General features: G+C 42.0%; 1 pseudogene; it reads left to right on the top strand.

Annotated features, from left to right (window-relative positions):
* The first annotated feature begins 61 nt into the window (after positions 1-61).
* Positions 62-19,824, top strand: LOC142431671 (heterogeneous nuclear ribonucleoprotein H3 pseudogene; annotated as a pseudogene).
* The last annotated feature ends 5,805 nt before the right edge of the window (positions 19,825-25,629 follow it).

Here is a 25,629-nt window from a genome sequence, read left to right as displayed (position 1 = left end):
CTTGTTTGAGTACAAGCCTTTAAGACCCCAGATGCTATATCTTATTTTGTCTTCAGCAATTATGTCAGGAAGGTAAGTATTATATGATGCCACATTATTGGAAAAAAATGCTCTTTTACGAGGGTATGAGTTAACTAGAGGCCTTAAGTACATCTGCTTCCTTTTTGCATTTGCATTTATATACACATATAAACAAATATGCCTATATTTAAATAAGCATATATTTAAATATATACATATACATGTTTACCTATATATTTTGTCTTTCCTCTTTTTCTTTCCACTTGTTCCACTATCATATTTACCCATCGTTTCCCCTCTCAGTAATTCCTTTCAGATACAATTCTATTGATCATGCATGAAAGAAAAGCTATATCCTCCTCACGATCCATTTTAGAACCCTTACTTATTCCCCTGTACCCATCTTTCTTGGCTCACTGCTCTCCCTGTCCCCCAGCCTCCTCCCCTCGCATGCCCCCAGGAACTGTTGGTCCTGCCACAGTCTATGTAAGATTGCCTATCTTATATAGACAAACAAAAGAAACAGAGAGAGAAGTAGAACAACATACAAATCTGTCAGAGATCCTGACACAGACAACAACAATTACATCCAAATCTTTCAGGGACCCTGACACAGAGCAAATGAATATCTCTGTTAAATAGAGAGAAGGACATGTTATAATCCATCGGACCATTCCACCTTTCTTTCAGGGTTCCAGATCCCAGGTCTCACTTACCTAACAACACACACATGTTTTTGGTCTTCAGCATTTCTGAAAGTCCCCATAGCAGTCAGAGATACCTGCAGTTAGGGATGGAGCCATCCAGTGTTCCCCACCCCCCTTACACCTTTAGACTTTCAGTGTGGTCCCCTTGTGCATAACTTCCAACCAGTTCAGAAGGGGTGCCAAGTGCTGCCCCCTGAGTCAAAAGTCTACCATTGGGATTCCTCGGGGACTGCATGGCTTCACTCCCATCACTGATCTGTTGCACTCCCCTTGTTTTACTCCCAAGTGGACAGGTCAGTCTGGCCACTCTCCCTGAACTGTATCTTTGAGGTTGTCCCTTGTAGTGCTGCCACCTAGGAAGAGGACGTCATGTCTTGAGCTGGGGCAACCCTGCAGTCATTTCTGAGAATGAGCTGCTCCAAGCAGGAACATAGCCCTCAAGGATTGGTACCTGGAATGAAGTCTGCGCTTGCTCTTCCTTTCCTATGGAGATATAAACAGCACCCTCCTCTTGGGTGGGTAAGTATCCTGACCCCACCCACTGTGCCATCTTTTTCCTTCCCTCACCCCTATATGAGCCTTAAAGACATATGAGAGGTGGGGTGTGGGGGGATGATTTTCAGCACAGGTGCTTTCTCCATCTGTTTTTGATGACATATGTATCTGGTCATCATTGGTTTGGCTCATGTCAGAGTAACTGGTCCTCAGCTCAGGAATTGTGCGTTGTGTGCATTTTTCCTTATGCCCATTCTGCTATTTGAACTTACCTCAGTGGACTCATGTTGTACTTGACCCTTTGTGCTTGGCTAACTTCACTCAGCATAATGTCCTCCAACTCCTTCCATGAGATGAGGTGTCTCATCAGTTCATCACTTTTTTAAGAGATGCATAGTATTCCATTGTGTGTATATTCCAGAGGTGTGTTTGTATACAATCATTTTACTGGGGGATCTTACAGCTCTTATCACAATCCACATACCCATCCATTGTGTCAAGCACATATTTACATATGTTGCCATCATCATTTTCAAAACATTTTCTTTCTACTTGAGTCCTTGGTATCAGCTCATTTTCCCCAGGCCCACCTCCCTCCTTTGTGATCCCTTGATAATTTATAAATTATTATTATTATTTTGATTCTGAATTCACATTTTTATTCAATAAATTGATAACACATTTTATAGTGAGTATATATTCTAACTTAACATTTTGGCAAACATTTTGGTTTACCTTACCGGTGGAGAGTTCAGAGTGGCATGGTGTCCTCTCTGCTCTGCCACCGGTAGGGTTTTTATACATTGAGGTAAACAACTTTGCTTAGTCACACATTATGTCAATGGCCCTGTCGGGTAGTTTTGATAAACTCTACAAATGGGCATCTGAATATTTGTCTCCCTTTACCCACATTTCTGTTATTCATCCCCTGGGAGGAGGGAGGGAATTATACATCAATCATTGAAGTTGGTGCCTCCTTTCTCCCCTTTCTCCCCAACATTCTCCCTAACCTCATGATATCACTACTCCCTTTACTTTACTTGAGGGGTATATCTGTCTTGGATTCTGTGTGTCAAGAGTTCTTATCTGTACCAGTGTACATGCTTTGGTTTAGCCAGATTTGTAAGGTACAACTGGGGTCATGATAGTGGGGTGGTGGTGGAGGAGAAGCATTAAAGAACTAGAGTAATGTTGTGTGTCTTATTGTTGCTGTACTACACCCTGACTGGCTCGTCTCTTCTTTGTGGCCCTTCTGTGAGGAGATGTTCAATTGTCTACAGATGGGATTTGGGTCTCCACTCTGGTCCCCCCTCGTTCAGATCGATATGATTGTTTGTTTGGGATCTTCTGATGACTGATACCTGATTCTGTGGACACCTCGTGATCACACAGGCTGGTGTGCTTCTTCCATGTGGCTTTGTTGCTTCCCTGCTAGATGGCCACTTGTTTACTTCTTTCCTTTCTTTTTTTTTTTAAAACGTTTTATTAGGGGCTCATACAACTCTTATCACAGTCCATACATATACATACATCAATTGTATAAAGCACATCTGTACATTCTTTTCCCTAATCATTTTCTTTTCTTTCTTTTATTTCCCCTTTTCTTTTTTACATTTTATTAGGGACTCATACAACTCTTATCACAATCCATACATATACATACATCAATTGTATAAAGCACATCCATACATTCCCCGCCCCAATCATTCTCAAAGCATTTGCTCTCCACTTAAGCCCTTTGCATCAGGTCCTCTTTTTTTCCCCTCCCTCCCCGCTGCCCCCTCCCTCGTGTGCCCTTTGTAATTTATACATCATTATTTTGTCATATCTTGCTCTATCCGGAGTCTCCCTTCCCCCCCTTCTCTGCCGTCCCTCTCCCAGGGAGGAGGTCACATGTGGATCCCTGTAATCAGTTCCCCCTTTCCAACCCACTCACCCTCCACTCTCCCAGCATCGCCTCTCACACCCTTGGTCCTGAAGGTATCATCCACCCTGGATTCCCTGTGCCTCCAGCCCTCATATGTACCAGTGTACAACCTCTGCCCTATCCAGCCCTGCAAGGTAGAAATCAGATCATGGTAGTTGGGGGGAGGAAGCATCCAGGATCTGGGGGAAAGCTGTGCTCTTCATCGGTACTACCTTGCACCCTGACTGACCCATCTCCTCTCCTAAACCCCTCTATGAGGGGATCTCCAAAGGCTGACACTTGGGTCTTGGGTCTCCACTCTGCACTTCCCCCTTCATTCAATATGGTATATATATATATATATATATATATATATATATATATATATATATATATATATATACACACATAGTCTTTCTTTTTTTGCATGATGCCTTAAACCTGGTCCCTTGGGCACCTCGCCATCGCACTGGCTGGTGCGCTTCTTCCATGTGGGCTTTTTTGCTTCTGAGCTAGATGGCCGCTTGTTTATCTTCAAGCCTTTAAGACCCCAGACACTATCTCTTTTGATAGCCGGGCACCATCTGCTTTCTTCACCACATTTGCTTATGCACCCATTTGTCTTCAGCGATCCTATCATGGAGGTGTGCAGCCAATGAATGATATGATGATTTTTTGTTCCTTGATGCCTGATAACTAATCCCTTTGGGATCACTCGCTCACACAGGCTGGTGTGTTCTTCCATGTGGGCTTTGTTGCTTCTGAGCTAGATGGCCGCTTGTTTATCTTCAAGCCTTTAAGACCCCAGTCACTATCTCTTTTGATAGCCAGGCACCATCAGCTTTCTTCACCACATTTACTTGTTCACCCACTGTTTACTTATTTTCTTCATTGATAGTAACACCAGCTGTTGGTTTTTCATGTGTAGCCTTTATTATATTGAGGCAATTTCCCTCTAATCCTAGTGTCTTTATTAGGAAAGGGTGTCAAATGCTTTTTCTTTATCTAATGATAATATTATATGGTTCTTATCCTTTCTCTTGTTAATGTTGATGGCTTTTCAGGTGTTGAACCATCCCTGCATCCCTGGTATGAAGTATGAATCCCATTTGGTCATGAAATATATGTACTTTTGTATTCTCTTAGCCAAGATTTTGTTAAGGATTTTTGCATATATGTTCATTAGAGATATCAGCCTGTGGTTCTTTATTTTTGTGGGATCCTTGCCCAACATTGATATCAGTGTTAATACTAGCTTCATAGAATTTATTTGGGAGTTTACTGTCGTTTTCTATGTTCTGGAAGAGCTTGTGAAGGATTGGTGTCAGCTCTTCCCTGAATGCTTAGTAGAATTCTCTTGTGAAGCCATCCGAGCTGGGGTTGTTTTTTTTTAAGTTTGTAGTTCCTTGACAACTTTATTTCTTCTTTTGCTATGGATCTGTTCAAGTTCTTGACATCCATATGTGATAAGTTCAGATGGACTCTTTTTCAAGGGATTTGTCCATGTCCTCCAAGTGGTTGAATTAACTGGAGTACAGTCCTCTGTAGCACTGTGTAATTAGTCTTTTAATTTCAATGGGTCTATTTTAATTTCCCCTGTTTCATCCCTCATTCTGAAAATTGATGTCTGCTCCTTCCTATCTTTTATTAGGTTTGCTAGTGGTGTGTCAGTTCTGTTGATACTTTCCAAAAATCAGCTTTTTCCTGAGTTAATTTTTCCATTGTTTTCCCATTCATTTATCTCCACTGATTTTTATAATTTCTTTTCCCTTGCTATTAGGATTATTCTGTTGATGCTGTTCCAGCTGCTGATGATTTTGAGTGTGTTGACCATAAGTATCTCTTCCTTCTTCAAATGCACATTTATTGCTATCAAGCATCCTCTGATAACTGCCTTTTCTCTATCCCATAAATTCTGGTATGTTGTATTCTCATCCTCATTTGCTTCTAGAAACTTCCTAATTTTGTCTCTAATTTGGCCCAATACCCAGTCTTTCCTAAGAAGTAAGTTATTTAGCCACCATGTATTTGCCATTGTTTCCTTTCTTTTGTTGATTTACAGCTTTATGTTGTGGGGGTCAGAGAAGGATGTCTACATAACCTCTGTTAGATTTACTCAAGCCTGACCTGTGTCCCAGCATGTGGTCTATTTACAAATATGTGCCACATGCACTTAAAAAAATGTGTTCTTTTTTTTTGTCATTGGGTGGAGAACTCTCAATATATCTATCAGATTTAGTTGTCCGATGGTAGTGTTTAGTTCTGTAGCCTTTGCTGAGTTTCTCTCTTGTTGATCATTCTTTCTTGGAGAGTGGGATATCGAAGTCTCCTAATATGATTGTAGATCCTGTGATTTCTTATTACATCTTTTGAAGGATTTTGGTTGACAAATTTTGCAGGGCTCTTGTTTGATGCTTATGTGTTTATTATGCTTACTGGCTCTTGGGCCCTTAAGCATTACATAGTGCTCATACTTGTCTCTTGTTATGTACTGCACCTTGAGACTGATTTTCTCAGAGATTAGAATTACAACTCCTGCTTGTTTTAGATTACCATTCACTTGATATACTTTCTCCCATCCTTTTATCCTCAACCTGTTTTTGTCTGTGAGTTTGAGATGTGTCTTTTGCAGACAACAGATTGATGGGTTTTGTTTCACAATCCAGTCTGCTGGACCGACATTCAGAGTGATTACATCCATCTGTGGATTCTTTGCTGTAATAGCGTATCTTTTGTGTTAGATATTTTCCTGTCTCCCTCCTTAGCTGTGTATTGTATATGAGTGGGGGATTCATTCATGCCTTCTTTGCTCATTGGATCAAGGAAATCTTCGGCATTGTTCTCAGTACAATGACTTTTGGATGGTGTAACACTATGAAGTGTTATCATGTTTGTGTACTGTGGATGTTGATCTTCTATCAAAAGTGAGTTGTACAGTGTTTTTTTGTAGTGCTGGATTTAAAAAAAAACATATTCTCTAAATTTTTCCTTATCACAGCATACTCTTCTACCCTCCTTTCTATTTTTATAGAGAGTTTGATGGGATAGAAGATTCTCAGGTTTCAGTTATTCTCTCTCAACTTTTGGAAGATGTTACTTATGTTAGACAGGTTTCTCTAGATAAACAAAATAAGGACACTTATGATTATATATATATATATATATATACAACAAGAAGGAATATAACAGCTAATTAGTCTACACAGCAGTACAGAGGGCTCAGTTCAACTCACTTCCATGGAACAGTTAATATACTGGAAGTCCTTCAGCTCACATGGGCTGCCAGGTCCAAGGTTAAGGAAGCAGACAACAGAGTCCCACTTTGGCAAGGCAGGCAGTCTGCCTGAAGGCAGCAAACAACAGGGTGGGTCAGCAACAGTCAGTTGCTCTGGAGCTTAGTGAAACAGATCTGGATGGGATATCAAACCCAAACAATGTAAGGCAACAGAATCTGCCAGCCTCAAGCTCAAGGGATGTACACACCAACAGCGTGGCAATGCAGATCTCTTAAGGAGCCTCAAGTTCTAGAAACATGATCCATGGGTTGGCTTAGCCCACAGGTAGTGTAGCACACAGGTTGAGGCAGAGAACTAGCTAAAGCAACAGCATGCTGATCCAATCACCAGAAAGTAAGAAAGATCGGAGTGGGCCTTGGAGAGTCTTTAACTCTTTTTCCTCCAATCAAACTGCAATCTGTTTAATCCCACATGTTCCTATTGGCCAGGTTGGCACAAGAAACTTAACGACCATACTTCTCCATTCCCTCCTCTTCTTCATGGTTTCTGCTGCTAAGTTTCAGCATATTCTTATTACCTTTGTAGGTAACTGCATTATTTTCCTCTAGTTGCTCTTACAATTTTCTCCTTTTCCTCAAAGTTGGATAATTTGACTATCTGTTCTTGGGATTCAGTCTAATTGGTGTCCTCTCTGATTCCTGGATGATTGTTGGATCTTCCTTTATTATATTGGGGAAGTTTTCTTCCAGGAATTCCCTTGCTATTTTGGCTGTTGATTTCTTTGTTACATCTTGCTCTGGTATCCCTATTATTCAAACGTTGTTTTTCTTCATAGCATTGCTAATTGTCCTCAAGTTTTCTTCAGATTCTTTAATCAACTTGTTTGATTCTCTTTCACATTTGTTGAAATATGCTTGGATATCTTCAAGGTCGCTGATATAGTTCTCTGCTTCTTCCAGCCTATTGTTGAGGTCTTTTACTGTCTTCTCTGTTTCTGCTGCATCGTTTCATAACTTTTTTATTTCCCTTTGGTATGTGGACTCGGTCATCTCTAATTTTTCATAATTTTTCTATATTGATTCCCTCATATCCTACATGACTCTAAGCAGCATTCTGAAGATTTCTTTCTGTGGTGACTCAAAGTCTGCTTCTCCTATGTACGTCACTATGTTCATGTCCTCCTCAGACACTGTATTTTGTTTCTCTTGCTTTCGAGCTCTGCGCCATTTTCGCAGGAGTCAAGGACCCTTGTGTTTTCTTTCTCAAAGGCTAGTAAGAATAGTTCTAGAGACTACCTGAAGCCAGTGGCGCTGCTAGTTCAAGGTGTGTCTCTGTCTCACTGGGGTTGGCTTTCTCCCTAGACAGCTCGAGTTAACTATTTAGAGGGCAATGTGAGTGGCACTCTCAGGCAATATAGACAGGGCGGTCACAAGCAGCGAGAGTGTTGCTGGAGAGGCCAATCACACACACCACAGGCTATGGATGCAGGGAGCAACTCAGGTCAGTCACTGGTCCCATTGCAAGCCTCAGAACCAGGCTATTCTTAAGCAGTAAGCAAATCACTGAGCATGCCAATTGCACCCAGTGCAGGCCAGTTGTCACAAGCCCCAGGGTGCAAGGAGAAATTCAGAGGACCTGTGCACAGGCTGGTTACAGGTGCCAGTCATGCACAGCAGATCCAGGCTTGCCTCAAGCAGCAGGGTGGCACTGGGAAGGCCAATCACATGCAGGCACATTGGCTTTCATGGTCTTCAGTGGGTGTGGCAGTTACATAATCTTCATAAGTCAACTTGTGAAGGGGTAGAGTCTAGCCTATCAATTAGGTCATTGCCAACAATGCCTCTGTGTGGACATTTCCTTCTCCTGAGGATTCTGGGAACTCCTGTCTTCCTCCCTAGGTGGAGGACACACACACACTCTCTCTCTGTGAGACATTCCTGTTGACAAGTCAGATGGAACTATGCTGATGGAGTCAGGAGTCATGTGGAGACTCAGGCCAGCGCTGAGTTGCTTACACTGCCACAAAATGCTCCACCTTCCGGCCTTCCTGCATTTGGTGTCATTGCATGTGTTGTGTGAGTCTGAAGTGGTGTATAGAATGGTATTGTACATATGGCCTAATATCAGACTTATGGACTTAACCTGGAATGGGCTGGTATGTTTTCTTAATATACAATTACTGTTTGATATAAAGCTCTTTATTATACCCAGATGAGTGTCCCTGGATTCATTTCTCTAGTCAACCCAGACTAGCACAGTGAGAGAGATATTCAGGAACCTGTGCACAGGCGGGTTGCAGGGACTGGTCAGGCCAATTACGTACCGGCAGACTGGTGTTCAGGGTCCAAGGTAAGTAAGAGAACTGCTCAGGGGACCTGTGTACAGGCTGGTCTCAGACATTGATCAGGACAAGGGAACGCAGGTGGATCAATGTTCAGGGCTGCGGAGAGGAAGGGAGCCACTCAGGGGACATGTGCACAGGTCAGTCACAAGAACCCATCACAGGCATGTGCCACACATAGTAGCACCAGGCCAGAAGCAAGCATACCAGAATTATGACACATGTGGGGGTGGAGTGGAGGTCACAGGGCAGGCAGGGGTCTCTGGAGCTGGGGAAAGTTCAGGGAGTGCTGGTGCATGCCACATCACTAGAAAATAGGGCCATGGTACATGGGTCTCCAGGGCAGAGGAATCTCAGGGGAACATGTTTCAAAGCTAGCACAGCTGTGCCAACTGTGGAGAAAACACTATAAGGTCCCCAGGGTGATGCAAGACCACGGCTAGGTCAGACTCCCCCAAATTGGCTCCCTCACCTTCAAATCCAGTGACTACTCACAGGGAGCTGTGGACGTATGTCCCCACACGGACACCATCTCCTCAGAAGTCCTATTGGTAGATTTTTGTAGCTGTTTCTTCTTACTTTGAATTGCGTCCCATCAGCAAATGAATGTTCCGAAGGACATTTCAAGATCTATTTTGAAGTACAATGCAGTCTAGGATAGGATTATATTGGTCCACCTTCAAGGAGATCCAATCAATACAACAGTTATTCAAATTTATGCACAAACCATCAAAGCTATTGATGAAGAAATTGAAGAATTCTACCAAGGACTTCAGTCTGAATTCATCAATAATTAATCACATATGTAATCAAGATGCATTGATAATTATGGTGATTGGAAAGTAAAAGTTGAAAACAAAGGGGAAGGAAGAGTAGTTGGAAATGTGGTCTTGATGAAAGAAATAAATCTGTAGTCCACATGATAGAACTTTTCAAGACCAACAACTTTATCATTGCCGATACCTTTTTTCAACAACACAGAAGATGTGGACTTCTTCAGATTAAATACACAGAAATAAAATTGAGTACACTGTGGGAAAAGAAGGAGCCCTGGTGGCTTCATGGCTATGAATTAGGCTGCTAACCACAAGGTCAGCAATTTGAAACCACCAGCTACTAAGTGGGAAAAAGATTAAGTTTTCTATTCCGATAAAAACTTGCAGTCTCGGGCATTTATAGAGGTCTAAATACAGGGATGTACATATGTAAATATATTTATATATAGAATGATAGGGAAATAGATCTATGTGCATATATTTGTAGATTTAGTATTAAGGTAGTATACAGACATTGGACATTACCCAAGTACTCAACTTAAGAACACTTTTTTCTAATAACCTGGCATTCCATGATGCTCACCTTCCTGACACGATCTCTGAAGACAAAATGGATGCATAAGCAAATGTGGTGAATAAAGCTGATGGTGTCTGGCTAGCAAAAGATATAGATAGCATCTGGGATCTTAAAGGCTTCAAGATAAACAAGCGGCCATCTAGCTCAGAAACAACAAAGCCCACATGGGAGAAGCACACCAACCTGTGTAATCACAAGGTGTCGATGGAATCGGATATCAAGCATCAAAGACACAGAACAAAAAAATCATATCATGTGAATGAGAGGGAATGCAGAGTGGAGACCCAAAGCCCATCCGTAGACAATTGGATATCCCCTTACAGAAGGCTCGTGAGAAAGAGACGAGCCAGTCAGTGTGCAGTATAGCACCTTTGAAACATACAACTTTCCCCTAGTTCTTTAATGCTTCCTCTTTCTCCCCTCCCCCCACCATTATAACCCCAATTCTACCTTACAAATCCAGCTAGACTAGAGCATGTACACTGGTACACATAAGAGCTGGAAACACAGGGAATCCAGGACAGATAAACCCCTCAGGACCTATATTGGGTGTAGCAATACCAGGAGGGGAAGGGGAGGAGAGAAAGGGAGAGCTGATCACAATGATCTACATATTACCCCTTCCCAGGGGGTGGACAACAGTAAAGTGAGTGAAGGGAGACATCGGTCAGTGTGTAAGACATGAAAAAAAAAACTATAAATTATCAAGGGTTAATATAGAAGGGAGGGGAAACCTGAGGAGCTGATATACCAAAGGTACAAATAGAAAGAAAATGTTTTGAAAATGATGATGGCAGCAAATGTACAAATGTGCTTGACACAATGTGTGTATGTATGTATGTATTGTGATAAGAGCTGTATGAACCCCAATAGAAAGATTTTTTTTACAGAGAGCGAAACAAATTTTAAAAAGTTGCAGTCTTGACTACCCAAACCAGTTGCTCAGCTTCGCAGCTCCCTTAGCAGCTGCAGCTATCCAAAGTGGTCGGAGGGCTGTTGTGGGGAGTGCCACATGAGACAAAGAACAGCTCCCTTCTCACAACTGTACCCCGTTCGGCACCAGAGCCACAGTTACTGTCTCCCGACAGGCATTTAAATACAAAGGAATTGAGCTGGATTGGGTTATGAAACATAGTGGTTCAAATGACACTAGTGTGGGACAGTCCGACTTCGTGACCTATCATTTGGTTGCAGCAAAGAGGAAATAGTTTGGTTCTATCAAGGGACGCCACAGTGCAATTTGCTTCAGAGGAGATAGCAGGTAATGTTCTCGGGAAACACAGGGAAAGCACAGGACCCAGGTATATTGAGATCTTCAGAAGTCATCAGAGTGAAATCAAAGGATTTTGTGACCCACCAAGAAGATTACTGGGGAAGCAACTGGGACCATCGGATAGACCAATAAGAGGACTATTATGAAGCTGGGCATGGAAGTTTTGATAAATATGGTGGCTATAATTATGGCTATGGAAATTATGGCTTTAATGACAGAATGAGAGATTGAAGAGGTATGGGAAGGCACAGTTATGGTGAAGCTGGTAATGCAATTTCAGGTTTTCTTTTTTCTTTTTATGAAATACTTTTATTGGGGGCTCTTACAGTTCTTATCACGATCCATACAATCCATCCATTGTGTCAATCACATTTGTACATATGTTGCCATCATCATTTTCAATGCATTTTCTTTCTACTTGAGCCCTTGATATCAGTTTATTTTCCCTCCCTCCCTCATTAATCCTTGATAAATTATAAATTATTATTTTCATATCTTACATCATCCACTGTCTCCCTTCACCCACTTTTCTGTTGTTTGTCCCCCTGGGAGGGGGTTATATGTTGATCCTTGTGATCGATTCCCCCTTTCTACCCCTCCTTCCCCTTCCCCTCCTGGTATATCTATTCTCATTATTGGTCCTGAGGGGTTTATCTGTCCTGAAATCCGTGTGTTTGGGGCTCTTATCTGTAGCAGTGTACATGTTCTGGTCTAGTCAGATTTGTAAGGTAGAATTGAGGTCATGATAGTGGGGAAGGAGGAAGCATTAAAGAATCAGAGGTTAGTCGTATGTTTCATCGGTGCTGTACTGCACAAATTCAATCAGAGGTTAGTTGTATGTTTCATCGGTGCTGTACTGCACAAATTCAATCAGAGCTAAGTCGTATGTTTCATCGGTGCTGTACTGCACAAATTCAATCAGAGGTTAGTTGTATGTTTCATCGGTGCTGTACTGCACAAATTCAATCAGAGCTAAGTCGTATGTTTCATCGGTGCTGTACTGCACAAATTCAATCAGAGGTTAGTCGTATGTTTCATCGGTGCTGTACTGCACAAATTCAATCAGAGGTTAGTCGTATGTTTCATCGGTGCTGTACTGCACAAATTCAATCAGAGGTTAGTTGTATGTTTCATCGGTGCTGTACTGCACAAATTCAATCAGAGGTTAGTTGTATGTTTCATCGGTGCTGTACTGCACAAATTCAATCAGAGGTTAGTCGTATGTTTCATCGGTGCTGTACTGCACAAATTCAATCAGAGGTTAGTTGTATGTTTCATCGGTGCTGTACTGCACAAATTCAATCAGAGGTTAGTCGTATGTTTCATCGGTGCTGTACTGCACAAATTCAATCAGAGGTTAGTTGTATGTTTCATCGGTGCTGTACTGCACAAATTCAATCAGAGGTTAGTCGTATGTTTCATCGGTGCTGTACTGCACAAATTCAATCAGAGGTTAGTCGTATGTTTCATCGGTGCTGTACTGCACAAATTCAATCAGAGGTTAGTCGTATGTTTCATCGGTGCTGTACTGCACAAATTCAATCAGAGGTTAGTCGTATGTTTCATCGGTGCTGTACTGCACAAATTCAATCAGAGGTTAGTCGTATGTTTCATCGGTGCTGTACTGCACAAATTCAATCAGAGGTTAGTCGTATGTTTCATCGGTGCTGTACTGCACAAATTCAATCAGAGGTTAGTCGTATGTTTCATCGGTGCTGTACTGCACAAATTCAATCAGAGGTTAGTCGTATGTTTCATCGGTGCTGTACTGCACAAATTCAATCAGAGGTTAGTCGTATGTTTCATCGGTGCTGTACTGCACAAATTCAATCAGAGGTTAGTCGTATGTTTCATCGGTGCTGTACTGCACAAATTCAATCAGAGGTTAGTCGTATGTTTCATCGGTGCTGTACTGCACAAATTCAATCAGAGGTTAGTCGTATGTTTCATCGGTGCTGTACTGCACAAATTCAATCAGAGGTTAGTCGTATGTTTCATCGGTGCTGTACTGCACAAATTCAATCAGAGGTTAGTCGTATGTTTCATCGGTGCTGTACTGCACAAATTCAATCAGAGGTTAGTCGTATGTTTCATCGGTGCTGTACTGCACAAATTCAATCAGAGGTTAGTCGTATGTTTCATCGGTGCTGTACTGCACAAATTCAATCAGAGGTTAGTCGTATGTTTCATCGGTGCTGTACTGCACAAATTCAATCAGAGGTTAGTCGTATGTTTCATCGGTGCTGTACTGCACAAATTCAATCAGAGGTTAGTCGTATGTTTCATCGGTGCTGTACTGCACAAATTCAATCAGAGGTTAGTCGTATGTTTCATCGGTGCTGTACTGCACAAATTCAATCAGAGGTTAGTCGTATGTTTCATCGGTGCTGTACTGCACAAATTCAATCAGAGGTTAGTCGTATGTTTCATCGGTGCTGTACTGCACAAATTCAATCAGAGGTTAGTCGTATGTTTCATCGGTGCTGTACTGCACAAATTCAATCAGAGGTTAGTCGTATGTTTCATCGGTGCTGTACTGCACAAATTCAATCAGAGGTTAGTCGTATGTTTCATCGGTGCTGTACTGCACAAATTCAATCAGAGGTTAGTCGTATGTTTCATCGGTGCTGTACTGCACAAATTCAATCAGAGGTTAGTCGTATGTTTCATCGGTGCTGTACTGCACAAATTCAATCAGAGGTTAGTCGTATGTTTCATCGGTGCTGTACTGCACAAATTCAATCAGAGGTTAGTCGTATGTTTCATCGGTGCTGTACTGCACAAATTCAATCAGAGGTTAGTCGTATGTTTCATCGGTGCTGTACTGCACAAATTCAATCAGAGGTTAGTCGTATGTTTCATCGGTGCTGTACTGCACAAATTCAATCAGAGGTTAGTCGTATGTTTCATCGGTGCTGTACTGCACAAATTCAATCAGAGGTTAGTCGTATGTTTCATCGGTGCTGTACTGCACAAATTCAATCAGAGGTTAGTCGTATGTTTCATCGGTGCTGTACTGCACAAATTCAATCAGAGGTTAGTCGTATGTTTCATCGGTGCTGTACTGCACAAATTCAATCAGAGGTTAGTCGTATGTTTCATCGGTGCTGTACTGCACAAATTCAATCAGAGGTTAGTCGTATGTTTCATCGGTGCTGTACTGCACAAATTCAATCAGAGGTTAGTCGTATGTTTCATCGGTGCTGTACTGCACAAATTCAATCAGAGGTTAGTCTTATGTTTCATCGGTGCTGTACTGCACAAATTCAATCAGAGGTTAGTCGTATGTTTCATCGGTGCTGTACTGCACAAATTCAATCAGAGCTAAGTCGTATGTTTCATCGGTGCTGTACTGCACAAATTCAATCAGAGGTTAGTCGTATGTTTCATCGGTGCTGTACTGCACAAATTCAATCAGAGGTTAGTCGTATGTTTCATCGGTGCTGTACTGCACAAATTCAATCAGAGGTTAGTCGTATGTTTCATCGGTGCTGTACTGCACAAATTCAATCAGAGGTTAGTCGTATGTTTCATCGGTGCTGTACTGCACAAATTCAATCAGAGGTTAGTCGTATGTTTCATCGGTGCTGTACTGCACAAATTCAATCAGAGGTTAGTCGTATGTTTCATCGGTGCTGTACTGCACAAATTCAATCAGAGGTTAGTCGTATGTTTCATCGGTGCTGTACTGCACAAATTCAATCAGAGGTTAGTCGTATGTTTCATCGGTGCTGTACTGCACAAATTCAATCAGAGGTTAGTCGTATGTTTCATCGGTGCTGTACTGCACAAATTCAATCAGAGGTTAGTCGTATGTTTCATCGGTGCTGTACTGCACAAATTCAATCAGAGGTTAGTCGTATGTTTCATCGGTGCTGTACTGCACAAATTCAATCAGAGGTTAGTCGTATGTTTCATCGGTGCTGTACTGCACAAATTCAATCAGAGGTTAGTCGTATGTTTCATCGGTGCTGTACTGCACAAATTCAATCAGAGGTTAGTCGTATGTTTCATCGGTGCTGTACTGCACAAATTCAATCAGAGGTTAGTCGTATGTTTCATCGGTGCTGTACTGCACAAATTCAATCAGAGGTTAGTCGTATGTTTCATCGGTGCTGTACTGCACAAATTCAATCAGAGGTTAGTCGTATGTTTCATCGGTGCTGTACTTCACAAATTCAATCAGAGGTTAGTCGTATGTTTCATCGGTGCTGTACTTCACAAATTCAATCAGAGGTTAGTCGTATGTTTCATCGGTGCTGTACTGCACAAATTCAATCAGAGGTTAGTCGTATGTTTCATCGGTGCTGTACTGCACAAATTCAATCAGAGGTTAGTCGTATGTTTCATCGGTGCTGTACTGCACAAATTCAATCAGAGGTTAGTCGTATGTTTCATCGGTGCTGTACTGCACAAATTCAATCAGAGGTTAGTCGTATGTTTCATCGGTGCTGTACTGCACAAATTCAATCAGAGCTAAGTCGTATGTTTCATCGGTGCTGTACTGCACAAATTCAATCAGAGGTTAGTCGTATGTTTCATCGGTGCTGTACTGCACAAATTCAATCAGAGGTTAGTCGTATGTTTCATCGGTGCTGTACTGCACAAATTCAATCAGAGGTTAGTCGTATGTTTCATCGGTGCTGTACTGCACAAATTCAATCAGAGGTTAGTCGTATGTTTCATCGGTGCTGTACTGCACAAATTCAATCAGAGGTTAGTCGTATGTTTCATCGGTGCTGTACTGCACAAATTCAATCAGAGGTTAGTCGTATGTTTCATCGGTGCTGTACTGCACAAATTCAATCAGAGGTTAGTCGTATGTTTCATCGGTGCTGTACTGCACAAATTCAATCAGAGGTTAGTCGTATGTTTCATCGGTGCTGTACTGCACAAATTCAATCAGAGGTTAGTCGTATGTTTCATCGGTGCTGTACTGCACAAATTCAATCAGAGCTAAGTCGTATGTTTCATCGGTGCTGTACTGCACAAATTCAATCAGAGGTTAGTCGTATGTTTCATCGGTGCTGTACTGCACAAATTCAATCAGAGGTTAGTCGTATGTTTCATCGGTGCTGTACTGCACAAATTCAATCAGAGGTTAGTCGTATGTTTCATCGGTGCTGTACTGCACAAATTCAATCAGAGGTTAGTCGTATGTTTCATCGGTGCTGTACTGCACAAATTCAATCAGAGGTTAGTCGTATGTTTCATCGGTGCTGTACTGCACAAATTCAATCAGAGGTTAGTCGTATGTTTCATCGGTGCTGTACTGCACAAATTCAATCAGAGGTTAGTCGTATGTTTCATCGGTGCTGTACTGCACAAATTCAATCAGAGGTTAGTCGTATGTTTCATCGGTGCTGTACTGCACAAATTCAATCAGAGGTTAGTCGTATGTTTCATCGGTGCTGTACTGCACAAATTCAATCAGAGGTTAGTCGTATGTTTCATCGGTGCTGTACTGCACAAATTCAATCAGAGGTTAGTCGTATGTTTCATCGGTGCTGTACTGCACAAATTCAATCAGAGGTTAGTCGTATGTTTCATCGGTGCTGTACTGCACAAATTCAATCAGAGGTTAGTCGTATGTTTCATCGGTGCTGTACTGCACAAATTCAATCAGAGGTTAGTCGTATGTTTCATCGGTGCTGTACTGCACAAATTCAATCAGAGGTTAGTCGTATGTTTCATCGGTGCTGTACTGCACAAATTCAATCAGAGGTTAGTCGTATGTTTCATCGGTGCTGTACTGCACAAATTCAATCAGAGGTTAGTCGTATGTTTCATCGGTGCTGTACTGCACAAATTCAATCAGAGGTTAGTCGTATGTTTCATCGGTGCTGTACTGCACAAATTCAATCAGAGGTTAGTCGTATGTTTCATCGGTGCTGTACTGCACAAATTCAATCAGAGGTTAGTCGTATGTTTCATCGGTGCTGTACTGCACAAATTCAATCAGAGGTTAGTCGTATGTTTCATCGGTGCTGTACTGCACAAATTCAATCAGAGGTTAGTCGTATGTTTCATCGGTGCTGTACTGCACAAATTCAATCAGAGGTTAGTCGTATGTTTCATCGGTGCTGTACTGCACAAATTCAATCAGAGGTTAGTCGTATGTTTCATCGGTGCTGTACTGCACAAATTCAATCAGAGGTTAGTCGTATGTTTCATCGGTGCTGTACTGCACAAATTCAATCAGAGGTTAGTCGTATGTTTCATCGGTGCTGTACTGCACAAATTCAATCAGAGGTTAGTCGTATGTTTCATCGGTGCTGTACTGCACAAATTCAATCAGAGGTTAGTCGTATGTTTCATCGGTGCTGTACTGCACAAATTCAATCAGAGGTTAGTCGTATGTTTCATCGGTGCTGTACTGCACAAATTCAATCAGAGGTTAGTCGTATGTTTCATCGGTGCTGTACTGCACAAATTCAATCAGAGGTTAGTCGTATGTTTCATCGGTGCTGTACTGCACAAATTCAATCAGAGGTTAGTCGTATGTTTCATCGGTGCTGTACTGCACAAATTCAATCAGAGGTTAGTCGTATGTTTCATCGGTGCTGTACTGCACAAATTCAATCAGAGCTAAGTCGTATGTTTCATCGGTGCTGTACTGCACAAATTCAATCAGAGGTTAGTCGTATGTTTCATCGGTGCTGTACTGCACAAATTCAATCAGAGGTTAGTCGTATGTTTCATCGGTGCTGTACTGCACAAATTCAATCAGAGGTTAGTCGTATGTTTCATCGGTGCTGTACTGCACAAATTCAATCAGAGGTTAGTCGTATGTTTCATCGGTGCTGTACTGCACAAATTCAATCAGAGGTTAGTCGTATGTTTCATCGGTGCTGTACTGCACAAATTCAATCAGAGGTTAGTCGTATGTTTCATCGGTGCTGTACTGCACAAATTCAATCAGAGGTTAGTCGTATGTTTCATCGGTGCTGTACTGCACAAATTCAATCAGAGGTTAGTCGTATGTTTCATCGGTGCTGTACTGCACAAATTCAATCAGAGGTTAGTCGTATGTTTCATCGGTGCTGTACTGCACAAATTCAATCAGAGGTTAGTCGTATGTTTCATCGGTGCTGTACTGCACAAATTCAATCAGAGGTTAGTCGTATGTTTCATCGGTGCTGTACTGCACAAATTCAATCAGAGCTAAGTCGTATGTTTCATCGGTGCTGTACTGCACAAATTCAATCAGAGGTTAGTCGTATGTTTCATCGGTGCTGTACTGCACAAATTCAATCAGAGGTTAGTCGTATGTTTCATCGGTGCTGTACTGCACAAATTCAATCAGAGGTTAGTCGTATGTTTCATCGGTGCTGTACTGCACAAATTCAATCAGAGGTTAGTCGTATGTTTCATCGGTGCTGTACTGCACAAATTCAATCAGAGGTTAGTCGTATGTTTCATCGGTGCTGTACTGCACAAATTCAATCAGAGGTTAGTCGTATGTTTCATCGGTGCTGTACTGCACAAATTCAATCAGAGGTTAGTCGTATGTTTCATCGGTGCTGTACTGCACAAATTCAATCAGAGGTTAGTCGTATGTTTCATCGGTGCTGTACTGCACAAATTCAATCAGAGGTTAGTCGTATGTTTCATCGGTGCTGTACTGCACAAATTCAATCAGAGGTTAGTCGTATGTTTCATCGGTGCTGTACTGCACAAATTCAATCAGAGGTTAGTCGTATGTTTCATCGGTGCTGTACTGCACAAATTCAATCAGAGGTTAGTCGTATGTTTCATCGGTGCTGTACTGCACAAATTCAATCAGAGGTTAGTCGTATGTTTCATCGGTGCTGTACTGCACAAATTCAATCAGAGGTTAGTCGTATGTTTCATCGGTGCTGTACTGCACAAATTCAATCAGAGGTTAGTCGTATGTTTCATCGGTGCTGTACTGCACAAATTCAATCAGAGGTTAGTCGTATGTTTCATCGGTGCTGTACTGCACAAATTCAATCAGAGGTTAGTCGTATGTTTCATCGGTGCTATACTGCACAAATTCAGGTTTTCATGGTGGTCATTTTGTACATATGAAAAACTCATCTTATCGTGAAAAGGAAATGACATTGCTAATTTCTTCTCACTCAGAAACAAGTTCATATTGATATTGGGGCTGATGGCAAATCAACAGAAGCAGATGTAGAGTTTGTGACACATGAAGATGCAGTAGCTGCCATGTCTAAAGATAAAAATGCATTGAACTCTTCTTAAATTCTACTCCAGGCGGTGGTTTTGGAATGGAAGGTTTTGGAATGGGAGGTTCTGGAACAGGAGGCTAGAGATGAAATGGATAACCAGGGAGGACATATAGGCCTGTTGGAGGAAAGAGAATGGAGAACAATTACAGTGGAATATGAGGTACTTCTCATGGTTTGGGTGGTTATGGCTGTGGTGGGGATGGTGGCAGTGGCAGCAGTGGAGGGTGCTATGGACAAGGCAGCAAGAGTAGAGGTGGATGGCATAGAATGTACTGAGTCATACCCAACAATATGTAAATTCTGGCAAAAGTATCTAGTCTACTAGACTTGCTTACAGATATAATTTCTTTTATATTTTAGAACTTTATAATAACTGAAGGAATGTTTTCAAAGATATTTTTTGGAAACGTAATAGAGGGTGATGAGAAAATGTGTTTTTGTATGTTTTATTTGTTGCATAAGTTGACTGAAATAAATACACATGTATATTTTTTAAAAGAGTTGCAGTCTTGAAAATCTGGGGCAGCTGTACTCTGACCTATAGGGTCACTATGAGTCAGCATCAAATTGGTGGGGATGACGGCATGTTTGTTTTGTCATGGAAAGAAACTATGGAGGCGCTCAACATCCACAGCTAAAACCAGACCCGGGGCCGACTGTGGAACAGATCATCAACTGCTCATATGTAGGTTCAGGTTAAAGTTGAAGAAAATTAAAACAAGTCCATGAGAACCAGAATAAGACTGAATATATCCCATTTGAATTTTGAGAACATTGCAAGAACAGATTTTGATGCGCTAAACACTAATGACAGAAGAACTGATGAACTGTGGGATGACATCAAGGACATCGTACGTGAGGAAAGCAAAAGAAGAGCGTCTGAAACTTACGCTTGATTATAGTGTAGCTAAGGCAAATGGGAAAGAAATCATGAAATCAAAGAGCAGAACAGAAATTTTCAAAAGGTAGCATAAAAAGACTAAATAAAAATATTATAATGAAGTGTGCAAAGACCTAGAGTTAGAAAGCCAAAAAGAAAGAACACAGTCAACATATCTTAAACTGAATGAACTTAATTTAAAAATTCAAACTTTAATTTTCAATACGAAAGATTCTGTGGTACACAGGGCTCTCTAGAGAGATAAAACTAGATTATTGATACTTTTATATATTTATAAAGATATTTAGATATATAATACAAGAAATGACTTGTTAAAGTATAAAAGATAGATAGCTATATAATACAAGAAATGAATAGTTAAATTATAAAGCAGTACAAATGGCTCCATGCAACTCACTCCTGTGAGAGAGTTGTGAGACACTGGCAGTCCTTCAAGTCTTGAGGGCCGTCAGGTAGTCCTTGGTAGAGAGAGCTAGGCTATCCCAGCACAGGCAGCAAACAGCAAGGCGGGTCAGCCAGGTCACCAACAGTCAGTCCCCAGTTCAAGAGATGTAAATTCCAATCATGTGATGTTGAAGGGACCTCAATTTACAGCGACACAGTCCACAGGCTAGGGTTCCACAAGTAGCGTAGCCTGTAAATTGAGTCACCTAACAAGCAAGGCAGCTGTACACTGGTCCAATGATGAAAGAGCGAGAGACAAGAAAGGCGAGGCTCACCGAGTCATTTATCTCTCCACCCTTCAATTAATCCCACATGTGTTTATCAGCCAGGCTGGCACAATAAACTATCTCAATCCACCCCTTGCCAAGCTGACACTTGTACACAATTCTTTAGCCATATATACTTATATAATTTTCAGGCATTGATGAAATCACACTTATACTGAGCATCAATCATCTATCATACATATAAATGAAAACACACTGAGTCCAATTGTATCTGATATATAATACCTGAACAAAGGAAAGATATGCAATAAGCACATAAAAAGAAAATACACTGACAATCACAAACCTCGTTTTTGCAATTGATCACGTGGTCATAACTGATAGGTAGAACTACCTTCTTCTACTACCCATTCTATATTACCTTTGCCCTCAGCAAGCACCTCAGCTGGCCGTGGTTTTTGGCCTGGTGGGGTGACCCAGATCTTCATTCCTGAGGGGTCTAGGTCATTAGATGTCCTTTCAGGATTGGGTTGCTGTAATTTGCCATTTATTTTAATCACAGGGCATGGTAACACTAAGAGTCGGCCTGTGGGATCTCCTGGATTCCAGACATAGTCTTCTTTGCCTCCATTATGTAGCACCAGTCCAATTTCTCCCTGGTAATCAGGATCAATCACACCACTCAGTACAGTGACACCCTTCCTGACCTGTTGATCCAAAGGCATGAGAAGCCCAAAGTGGCCAGGGGGCATTCTCAGCTGCCAGTTCAGTGGAATCCATGCTGTGTTTCCTGGTGGGAGAGTTCCTTCCTTTGGGACCAGGACCTCCCGGCCTGAGGAAGATAGGGTTGCTGGGACAGGAAGAAAAATGCTGCAAGGGGAATCACTAGGAGTAATAGTGAGTGGTGCCACTCCAGCTTCCACCCCTTGGTTCCTGGACCCATGAATTCTGGCTATTGGAGACACAGCACCATATATTGGCCACTGGTTTAGAGCGTATACAGCTTCCTGGAGAACATTGCCCCAGCCCCGCAAGTTGTTGCCAACTAGTTGGCGCCGTAATTGTGTCTTTAGGAGCCCATTCCATCGTTCTATCAAGCCGGCACCTTCAGGATGATGAGGAACATGATACGACCAGTGGATTCCATGGGAATGGGCCCATTGCCGCACTGTATTTGCTGTAAAGTGAGTTCCTTGATCTGAAGCAATGCTATGTGGGATGCCATGCCGGTGGATGAGACCGTCTGTAAGTCCACGAATAGTAGTTTTGGCAGAAGCATCACGTGCAGGGAAGGCAAATCCATATCCAGAGTAGGTGCCTATTCTAGTAAGAACAAAACGCTGTCCCCTCCATGATGGAAGTGGTCCTATGTAATCAACCTGCCACCAAGTTGCTGGTTGATCTCCCCGAGGAATTGTCCCATATCTTGGATTTAATGTTGGTTTCTGTTGCTGGCAAATGGGGCACTCAGCAGTGGCAGTGGCCAAGTCAGCCTTGGTGAGTGGAAGTCCATGTTGCTGTGCCCATGCATAACCTCCATCCCTGCCGCCATGTCCACTTTGTTCATGTGCCCATTGGGCGTTAACAGGGGCGGCAGAGGAAAGAGGAGGTCCAGTCTCCACAGCGCGTGTCATCTCATCCACTTGATTATTAAAGTCCTCCTCTTCAGAGGTAATCCTTTGGTGAGCGTTCACGTGAGATACAATTAACTTTACTTTCTTGGCCCATTCAGAGAGGTTCATCCACATACCTCTTCCCACACCTCCTTGTCACCAATTTTCCAATCATGGTCCTTCCAATTCCCTGACCATCCAGCCAAGTCATTAGTCACAGCCCATGAGTCAGTATATAATCTCACATCTGGCCATTTCTCCTTATATGCAAACTGAACGGCCAGGTGCACTGCTCGAAGTTCTGCCCATTGGGAAGATTTCCCTTCACCACTGTCCTTTAGGGAGATCCCAGAAAGGGGCTGTAGTGCTGCTGCTGTCCACTTACGAGTGGCACCTGCATATCGTGCAGAGCCATCCGTAAACCACGCGTGACTTTTTTGGTCTTCAGTTAAAGTATGGTAAGGAATTCCCCAGGAGGCCATAGGTGCGGACTAGGAGAAAGAAGGCTATGTGAGTGACAGGAGTGAAGCCTGTGGGCATTTGGGCCACTTCTTCATGCAGCTTACTTGTCCCTTCAGGTCCTACTTTGGCCCGATCTCATATATACCACTTCCATTTAACAATGGAGTGTTGCTACTCACGTCCAACTTTATGATTCCGTGGGTCAGACAATACCCAGTTCATGGTAGGTAATTCAGGCCTCATAGTGACTTGGTGGCCCGTGGTGAGGCATTCAGTCTCCACCAAGGCCCAGTAACAGGCCAACAGCTGTTTTTCAAAGTCTGCAGAGGATGGCAAGACTTTATTCCAAAATCCCAATGGTCTACGCTGTGATTCACCAATAGGGGTCTGCCAAAGACTCCACACTGCATATTTATCTACAACTGACACCTCTAGCACCATTGGGTCAGCTGGACCAAATGGTCCCAGTGGCAAAGCAGCTTGCACGGCAGCCTGAAACTGTTGAAGAGCCTTTTCTTGTTCTGGTGCCCACTCAGAATTGGAGGCTTTTGTGTCACTTGATAAATAGGTCGAAGCAGAAGACCCAAGTGAGGGATATGTTGCCTCCAAAATCCGAAGAGGCCCACTAGGCGTTGTGCCTATTTTTTAGTTGATGGGGGCACTACATGCAATAGCTTATCCTTCACTTTAATAGGAATATGTCGACATGCCCTACATCACGGGACCCCTAGAAATTTTACTGATGTGGAGGGTACCTGAATCTTCGTTGGGTTAATTTCCCAACCTCTTGTATGCCAATATTGTACCAATGAATCTAGAGTCTTTGATACATCCTCCTTAGTGGATCCACAGCATAATGTCATCAATATAATGGACCAGTATGACATTTTGTGGAATAGACAGGTGATCAAGTTCCCTTCGGACTAAATTATGGCACAGGGCAGAAGAGTTGATGTACCCCTGGGGGAGAGCTGTGAAAGTATATTGTTGCCCCTGCCAGGTGAAGGCAAACTGCTTCTGGTGGTCCTTTGAGACTGGTATGGAGAAGAAGGCATTAGCCAGATCAATAGCTGCATACCATGTACCAGGAGAAGTATTGATTTGCTCAAGCAATGTAATCACATCTGGGACAGCAGCTGCGATTGGAGTCACCACATGGTTAAGTTACGATAGTCCACTGTCATTCTCCAGGATCCATCTCTCTTCTTTACAGGCCAAATTGGTGAATTAAATGGGAATGTAGTAGGAATCACCACCCCTGAATCTTTCGAGTCTTTGATGGTGGCACTGATCTCTGCAATCCCTCCAGGAATGCGGTTCTGCTTTTGGTTTACTAGTTTCCTAGGTAATGGCAGTTCTAATGGTGTCCACTTGGCCTTTCCTACCTTATTCCACATTTCAGGGATCCGATATGAGGGTTCTGCCGTATTTAATGATTCAGGAAGCATCAAAAGAAGATGACAAAAATATACTCAGAACTGCTGAACCAACTAGTTGACGTTCCAGTTCAGGAGGTAGCATAGGAGCAAGAACCAATGGTACTGAAGGAAGACGTTCAAGCTGCACTGAAAGCATTAATCAAAAACAAGGTTTGAGAAATTGATGGAATGCAATTAACATGTTTCAACTAGCTGATGTAGCAATGGAAGCACTTACTCATCTACGCAAAAAAAAAAAAAAAAAGAGGAAGAGAGCTGCCTGGCCAAATGACTAGAAGAGATACATATTTGTAGCCATTTAAAAGGAAAATGTCTCAAAAGAATGCAAATTTTAGAGCAGTATAATTAATATTTCATGCAAATTAAATTTTGCTGAAGATTATCCGACATTTACAGTATTACACTGACAGAGGGCTACCAGAGATTCAGGCCCGATTAAGAAGATAACATAGAACACAAAATATCATGGCTGACCTAAGGTGGATCTTGGCTGAAAGTAGAGAGTGCCAGAAAGATGTTTACTTGTATTTTATTCACTGTATCAAGGCATTTGATTTTGTGGATTATAACAAACTATGAATAGCCTTGAGAAAATAGGAATCCAAGAAATTTTCTTTTCTTTTTTTAAGTTTTAGAACTTTTCATTATGCATATGGGGATTCTATAAATGGATCAAGAGCCCGTTGTAAGTACAGAATAAGGGAATATTATGGGTTTAAAAATCAGGAAAGATATGTGTCAGGGTTGTATCCTCTCATCATACTTATTCAATCTGTATGCTGATAAAATTATCAGAGAAGATGGATTATAAGAAGAAGAATGCAACATCAGGACTGGAGGAAGGCTTATTAACAACTTGTAATATGCAGATGACACACCTTGCTTACTGAAAATAAGGAGGCTTTGAAGGACTTACTAATGAAGATCGAGGATTGCAGCCTTCACTATGAATTACAACTCAATGTAAACCAAACAAATCCACTAACATCAAGTAG

This window comes from Tenrec ecaudatus, chromosome 18, assembly GCF_050624435.1.
Source record: "Tenrec ecaudatus isolate mTenEca1 chromosome 18, mTenEca1.hap1, whole genome shotgun sequence".
NCBI lineage: Eukaryota > Metazoa > Chordata > Mammalia > Afrosoricida > Tenrecidae > Tenrec > Tenrec ecaudatus.
This window is presented reverse-complemented; position numbering and strand designations above follow the sequence as displayed.